This window comes from Cebus imitator, unplaced genomic scaffold (genome assembly GCF_001604975.1).
Source record: "Cebus imitator isolate Cc_AM_T3 unplaced genomic scaffold, Cebus_imitator-1.0 Scaffold560, whole genome shotgun sequence".
Classification (NCBI taxonomy): Eukaryota; Metazoa; Chordata; class Mammalia; order Primates; family Cebidae; genus Cebus; species Cebus imitator.
Genome location: NW_016107875.1, coordinates 908,907 through 917,608, shown reverse-complemented (window position 1 = coordinate 917,608; position 8,702 = coordinate 908,907).

Sequence of the window (8,702 nt, the reverse complement as noted above, 5' to 3'; positions counted from 1 at the left end):
AAAAATATAAAATGTATGCCAGGATGTTTTCAGCTATAAAATTTTTTAAAGCCCTTTACATGACTTAAACAGCAATGGAATTGATTATCTCATATAACAAGAAGTCTCAAGGATTGGTTAAATCAGAGGTGTACTGATGTCCTCAGCCTCAGGTAACTTCCATCCTTCCACTTTGCCATCCTCCTGTTTCTTCAGTTAACTCCTCTCATGGTTCCAAGATGACAGCCATAGTTCTAGACACCACATCACAAACACAGTGGCATCTAGCAGGAGATAAGGAAAGGTTCTTGCATGTTTCTCCTTTTCTCATTGTTGGTAAATACGATTTTTTTTTTTAAGGAAAATAAGGCAGTTCAACAGAAAATGAATGTCTCTTTTTAGGGGTAAGAAAAGATTTTTTCAGTAGTATCTCAGCCAACTTCCCATTGCATTTTATTGGCTAGAATTACATCACACTCCCATAAGATTATTATGTGAGTTGAATCAGTCACTGACAGGGAGATGAGGACCACACTGATTACCCTAGAGCAGGTTCTCCAAACCTTGGCACTGCTGACGTTTTTGGTGGATAACTCTTTGTTATAGAAGCTGTTCTGTGCATTGTAGGATATTGAGAAACAGCATCTTTATCTCTCCCCCTGGATGCAGATCGTGCTTCCTTTCAAGTAGTGACAACTGGAAATGTCTCTAGACATTGCTGATGTCCTTTGGGAGGCAAAGTCAATCACTCCATGAGAAACATTAGCTGACGTCAATCATTGTTCACACAATGGTTCTGGGCCCACGTCCCTAGAAACACAGATAGGGTAGCCCGGGTCAGGATTCTGTTAATAAGCAAGAAAAGGGGAAATTGCTGTTCAGTAGCCAGTCAGAGGGCAGTGACTCCCACACCCCTACCATTTTCCTTTTTTGCTATTTTCAACAGATAGACCAGGGGCTTATTAAAAATATAAAAAATGTCAACATGAATTATTTGGCATTACCTAATGAATACTAGTCATTATCTAAATGCCAAGTTGACTAAGGTAAATATCCTTATAATCAATGGGTGATCTAGATAATTAAATTACAGGTAATTTGTGTTGAAGCATGAAAATCATGACTGGCTGGTTGGCTAGGTTCCATAGGGTTCAGATGTTCTGACTTTTGGTCATGTATTTGCAGCAATGCCTTAGATTCTGCCTTTATTCAGGTCCTATTTATAATGTACATGTCTCTCTACTCATGTTACTTTTATTAGTCATCCACTGTAACATTTGTGTCCTGGATTAAATCTTTTAGTAAAAAAAAAGTATATATATTTTTATTAATTCAACAGATATTTACTGGGTGCCTATTATGAGTCAGGCATGAGGCACTGTAAAGGAAAGCAACAAGGCTGAAATGCTACACTGGATAGATAGGGAAGGCTCTCTGAGGCGATGACATTTTAGCTGAGACAAGTAGGAAGAATGAAGAGAGGTTGATAAAGGGAACATGTCTGATTATGCTGGGCCACAGTAAAGGGTTCTGATTTTATTAGAAGAGTGAGGAGAAGAATCAAAGGGCTTGAAGATTCTCACTCTCTCTCTCTCTCTTTCTCCCTCTGTGCGTGCATGCGTGTGTGTGTGTGTGTGTGTGTGTGTGTGTGTGTATCTGTGTGTGATGAGCTGCTTCCCTTTGCCTGTTATATTTTTGTACTTGGAATGCAGCTGGGTTTAATTCCTTCTGTGCTATAATAATTAATGGGATATGCAAACCTGCATTCTCCTTTTGTGATTTTTTTTCCTTCTGTTTCTTAAGGCAACGTTACTATTTTGGCTTCTGGTCTCCTATGCACAGCTCTTCCATCTCCTGGCTCTTTAAAAGGCCCCAACCTCTGGGTTTAAGCTCCAGGGTCTATGGCCTTATCTGGATCATGTTGTTTTTTTTTTTTCTTAATTTTTTTTTTTTTGAGACAGGGCCTCACTCTGTCACCCAGGCTGGAGTGCAATGGCACAATCTCGGCTCACTGCAACCTCCACCTCCCGGGTTCAAGTGATTCTCCTGCCTCAGCCACCTGAGTAGCTGGGATTACAGGCACATGCCACCACTCCCAGCTGATTTTTGTATTTTTAGTAGATATGGGGGGGGTGGTCTCACCATGTTGGCCTGGCTGGCCTTGAACTCCTGACCTCAGGTGATCCACCTGCCTCAGCTTCCCAAAGTCCTGGGATTACAGGCATGAGCCACCTCGCCTGGCCTGGATCATCATGTCTTTTAATCTTACTCCACCGGCTGTGGAGAGAACACTCCCTGGGGGAACATTCCACTTTCCTAAGGAGGAACATTCCTCATTTTCTTCTATCTCCCTTTCAAAAACTTCTTCCATCTTTCATAACTGCAAGGGTTAAATGATTCTAAATATAGATCACTATTGTCCTTGCAGAACATCTTTCTAGCATTTAAAAACAAATTATTCCACTATTGTAGAATCCTGAAAGCCAGAATCAAGCATCTGGTGCACAGTAAGCCAAACACAGATACATGAGCCTTAGTAGAGAAAGGCTTATTCAATTTGGCCAAAGCATGAGGATAGGAGAGGTACACTTTGAAATCCAACCTACCTTTGAGCATAACTGAGTGTTTTTATGAGAAAGGTGGCTATGGGGAACGTGAGATTCCTAGGCTGATCACACTTCTGAATGTCATCAAGGAGGTCTGCATGACCTATGAATCATTGTTCTTTGAAAGAAAAACAAGTTCATGTATCTTGTGGGCAGCCCCTGAGGGTTAGGATGTGAAGTTAATCAATTATTAGTGGCTACCCTCCACTGAAATGACTATGTATAAGCAATCACACATGGGGGTAGAAAGGAACAAAGAAGAAAGGAAAACAAGTGATAAATAAGTTTAGTCTAAAGCTTCCTCCATACATATTTTAAGTTCAGCCTAAAAATTTCTTCATTCATAGTAAACTGAAACCTAACTGGATGTGTAAACAGACTAACCTACTTGTTAGTACTAACCCTCTGGCTTGTACCAACCACCAGATTTTGGCCAGTAGGTGGCCAACTATTCAAACTGTGTTCAAAAAAGGCAAACACTGAGCTGTATCCAATCTGGCTGTTTCTGTACCTTGCTTCCATTTTCTGTAAGTCACTTTCTATTTTCTGTCCAAAGATCTTCTACCACATGGCTGTGCTGGAGTCTCTCTGAGCCTACTTTGGCTCAGGAGGCTCCCTGATTCGTGAATCTTTCTTTGCTCAGTTAAACTGTGTTAAATTTAACTTGCCTAAAGTTTCTCTTTTATCACAAGTAAAACAAACACCTTATGATGGTGGTTGTTTTTTTAAAAATAATATAGGCTCAACCAGGCATGGTGGCTCATGCCTGTAATCCCAGCACTTTGGGAGTCCAAGCCCAGTGGATCACCTGAGGTCAAGAGTTCAAGACCAGCTTGGCCAACATGGTAAAACCCATCTCTATTAAAAATACAAAAATGAGCCGGGCGTGGTGGTAAACCCTTGCAATTCCAGCTACTCAGGAGGTTGAGGCACAAGAATCCCTTGAACCTGGGAGGCGGAGGTTGGAGTGAGCTGAGATCATGCCACTACACTTCAGCCTGGGTGACAAGAACAAGACTCCGTCTCAAAAACAAAAACATATGTGTGTGTGTGTGTGTGTGTGTATATATATATATATATATATATATATATATATATATGAGCTTGATTACACACCACTATTACTTATTGAGTACCTTCTAGGTATCAGGCACCGAGGTTGGTATTGGGATAAAGTAATGAATAAAACAGTTCCCATGCTTTCCAAAGCTATCATTCTACAGAGGTTATAACAAATAATTTCTAGTGTAATTAGTGTTATGAAGGAATTAAACAGCTTTGTGAAAGAGAATAATTTTGGGGCAACTAGATAGGAAGGCTAGAGAAATCCTGGCTTGAAGAAGCTCTAGCCTCCTCATGCCACCCCAAATAAAAATAAAATCTAAGCAAAAACTGTGCTGGCTAGGCAAACATACGTTAAGTTCCCCAGTTTTGCACTTTCCCTGCCACCCCCAGCACCTCCAAAATCCCTCTAAATATAAATTCTGGCACCTTCAGTGCCCCAAAGAGACTGTTAAGCCAACACCTATGGTAGCATTGGGGCCATTCAGGCGAAAAGGGGTGAGGAATCTTCCAGGCTGAGGGACCTCTGGATGGAACAGAGATTGCCTGACTTGACAGAGAAGCTAACATAATGCTTTCATTGATTTCAGTTGCACTGCACTTGAGTTCCATACACTGCATAGAGATTTTCAATGTAGGGACATCAGGAATGCAGATTGGCACTTTGAGAATTCTACTAAAATTTCAAACATTAACAAGCAACTTGGAGATCATTGTGGCCTGTTATCTAATCTGCCCAAGTGTTAATTTTGATGAAAAGAATGTGAAGATTTCAGTATAAGCCTTGCTCATAACTTTAGCAAGAGAAGGAATTTCTCCTTTTATATGCTGTCAAAAGTGAGATAAGGGCACAGTGGCTTACCCCTGTAAACCCACCACTTTGGAAGAGTTGAGTTGGGAGGATCATATAAGCCTGGGATTTTGAGACCAGCCTGGGCAACATAAGGAGACCCCATCTAAACAACAACAAAAAATTAGCTGGGAACAGTGGTGGGCATCTGTGGTCCAAGCTACTTGTAAGGATGAGGTCGGAGGATCACTTGAACCCGGGAGGTCAAGGCTACAGTGAGCTAAGTTGGTGACCCTGCTGTCTAGCCTTGGCGACAGAGCAAAACCCTGTCTCAAAAAAAAAAAAAAGCATTGAGATACATGTGGAAATTGTGTGACTTACTGTATTGACAGTGCAGAAACCATCCTCTGTGTGTTCCGAGGGCAATATCATGGAAATAGGAGAATCTGGGACCTTGATTCATCTCCCATTCATTTTACTGGGAGAGGTGTCCTTGTTCTACATGTTTCTTATACCTCTTTATGGGAGTGCAGATGACCATAACACAATTTGATCTAAGGGACTTTAGAAAAAATTAAAATTATCTTCGAAACTATGTATGTATCAGGGTGAATATTTTTAATTCTGCCAAGAGTCTCCAAAGACTCTTGGTTTTTAGCTCTTATCAGATTTTCATAGGGGCACAAGATCCAAAAAGAAGGATAAAAACTATGATTTCCTGGTTTCAATACTTATTTATGTCCCTCACTGTCCACATCTCAATTACAATAGATACCCATATCTATTAAACAGTCTGCTGCCTTGGTCCTCTAGTTTCGCCTTAGTTGTTCTATTTATTGTGGATAATATTTATATTCTCATGGCTGAGTAGCCCCTGCCTATTCCCCCATCATCACCACTGAACTTCACACATGCATAAACCTGGGCATAAGATCAGGGCTTGAAGCACGTTCCAACGGCCACATTCCAGGCATATTTAAGTGCATGAAACTTCTAAAAGCACTTTTGCTTCTCTTTGCTTATTTGGTCTTTATAATAACACCGTCATGTAGGTAGAGAAAGGCACCCAGTGGCCTAGGTTCTGCAGCAAAGATAGGTCTAGATGCAAAGTCTCATGGTGCCTGCTCTTGATTTCCTTTCTCCAGCAGGGGGAAAGTAAGTTTGATAAGGAGGGGCCAGGGGTGAGAGGGAGAAGATCAATTGGTAGGTGTCCTAGTCTGTTTTGTGCTACTATAACAGAACACCTGAGACTGCGTAATGTATAAAGAACAGAGATTTATTTCTTACAGTTCTGGAGGCTGGGAAGTCTAAGGTCAAGGGGTTCACATCTTCTGAGGGCCTTCTTGGTACGTCATTCCATGTTAGAAGGTGAAAGAGCAAGAGAACACGTGACAAAGCAAGAACGTGCAGATCACCAAAAGGCAAATTGATTTTTTTTTGAAAGTCCCTTAGATCAACTTGCCTTATGGTGATCCCCACTCCCATAAGAGTGAGATAAGGCCAAGCTTTTTTCTTTTTTTTGGACAGTCTTGCTCTGTCACCCAGGCTGGAGTGCAGTGGCACAATCTTGGCTCACTGCAACCTCCACCTCCTGGGTTCAAGCAATTCTCCTGCCTCAGCCTCCCAAGTAGCTGAGATTACAGGCACCCACCACCATGCCTGGCTAATTTTTATTTGCATTTTTAATAGAGATGGGGTTTCACTATCTTGATTGGCCAGGCTGGTCTTGAACTCCTGACCTCAGGTGATCCACCCAGCTCGGCCTCCCAAAGTGCTAGGATTATAGGCTTGAGCCACCATGCCCGGTCCAAGCTTGCTTTTATAGTAACTCACTCTCTTGATAATTAATCCACTCCCTTGATAATAGCATTAATCCGTTCATGAGGACAGAGCCCTTATGACCTAATTGCTTCTTAAAGTTCCCGCCTCTTAACTTTGTTGCATTGAGGATTAAGTTTCTAACATATTTAGGGGACACATTCAAACCACAGCAGTGCGTGTTGAAGTAAGCTTATTAAGGAATAAGTGATAGGTTCTTAGTTTTTTGTTTTTTTCTGAGCAGAGAACAGAAATGAAACTAAGTCTATACAAGACAAGGCCATTGCACTGAGTTTTAATTTAATCTGATGTTTGCTAGCTTGAGACAACTAAATTTCAATTACTGATGGAATAACCAATCTTATATACTATCTATATATGGAACTTTTCTGCTGCTGTGCCACCTTGGTCTTGTTCTTCCTTCAGCTCTTACCAGTCCCATGGCCTCAGTATGCCACTGCATGCCCACCTGGGGAGAACCTTCCAGAGGACCTACCACAGGGCCTGTGGTTTCATGTACTATGCTGGCTCAACTGGCTTTGTTTCTAGGGGATCATTGCCATTATATAAATGGAGAAACAGAATAAAGAGAAGGACTTGCCTAACATGGTTGCATTCTCTCCTAGTTCTTTCTCCTAGACAGGGACTATTCAAAGTGTGGTCTGCTGGCCAATCTGAGACAAGAGCAGAAATTGAGAATACGATTTTAGAAACTTTACTAGCAAATTGATGGAATAATTTTATGTCTATGGACTTTAATTATAAATAATTCATAGGCAAGTAGCTCACTCCTGTAATTCCAGCTACTTGGGATAGATTGAGGCCATGGATTTGAGACCAGCCTGGGTAACATAGTGAGACCTCCCATCTCAAAAAAGAGATGAAAAAATATAATAATTAATAGTTTGGGCTTTTATTGTGTCTTTTAAAATTAATTTCATTTTTATAGTGGTTTATTCAGTTTTATTATATTTTATAAAATAATCAGTTCAGAATGTACTAAATATTTAAAAAAAAAACCAAAATGACAACAAAACTAATCTTTACGAATTGTTTGAGAAGCACTTGAACTCTGATGGAACTTTTGATAGTGATGTACTATTCACATGGAAACCACTATCATTTCAGTTCAATGATACCTGCATGGTGCTTTGTAGTTTCAATGTCTCTGAACCACTTTAGACTTCCAATAACAATACAGTGTCATGGTTGGGGCTCCGGAATCTTTGCTAAGTTTGACTCTATACCCTGGGCCAAATAGCTTAATGCTTTAAGCCCCAGACTCCTCCTTTGAAATAACAATAGTCCTTATGTCACAGAGGTGTTTTTCTGATTAAATGGAATAATGTATGCAAAGTACTTAGCATAATGTCTGGATGATACATCATAAATGTAATGTTGGATACTAACACTATGCAGTAAAACGCCATTAAAAAAATATATATGCATATGTTTATTTTTTTTTAGAGACAGGGTCTCCTTCTATTGCCCAGGCTGGAGTGTAGTAGTATGATCTTCGCTAACTGTAGCCTTGAGCTCCTGGGCCTGGCCAATACCATTATAAAATACACATTATACTAATCTATCATCAAGAGAAACGTGTACATCACTAATATGGTTATAATTATTAATTAAACATTTAAGCAATATTAAGTGCAATACCCTTTAGTGAATACTAGAATATAATCTTTCCCCTAGCAGTTTAGAATCTAGCAAGGGCTATTAAATACACATATGGAAGATGTGTGCGGATTAAAGTAAGGGCCATAAAAAAAGAAGAAAAAAATTGGAGGAATCAACTTTTTGATTCCCCTAATCAACTGGAATCAAGAGGTTTGTTTTGTTCATTTGAGATGGATCCAAAAGAATATATTGAAGTTTTATAATTTTGAGCTAACTATGACAGAAGTTTCAAATGATCATGATATATTGGGCTAATATTGATTATGTATTAAAGAAGACATACAGTTTGATGCCAATGTGTACCATATAACATCCCTCCTTAATTTTTTTTTTCATTTTGACACAGAGTCTCACTCCATCACCCAGGCTGGAGTGCAGTAGTGCCATCTCAGCTCAGTGCAACCTCTGCCTCCTAGGTTCAAGTGATTCTACCACCTCAGCCTCCCAAGCAGCTGGAATTACAGGTGCATTCCACTATGCTCAGCTAATTTTTGTATTTTTAGTAGAGACGTGGTTTCACCATGTTGGCCAGGCTGGTCTCAACTCCTGACCTCAGGTGATCCACCCTCCTCGGCCTCCCAAAGTGGTGGGATTACAGGCATAAGCCACCTTGCCTGCCCTTACCCTCTACAATTTTTATTAAAAATATGTGTATAGATAAAGGTCTAGTTGGAGATAGTAAGTGGTTATTTCTTAGTGATGAGATTATGGGAAATATTTATTTTTATTTTGTTCTTATGTTTTGATATTTAAGATTTTACACA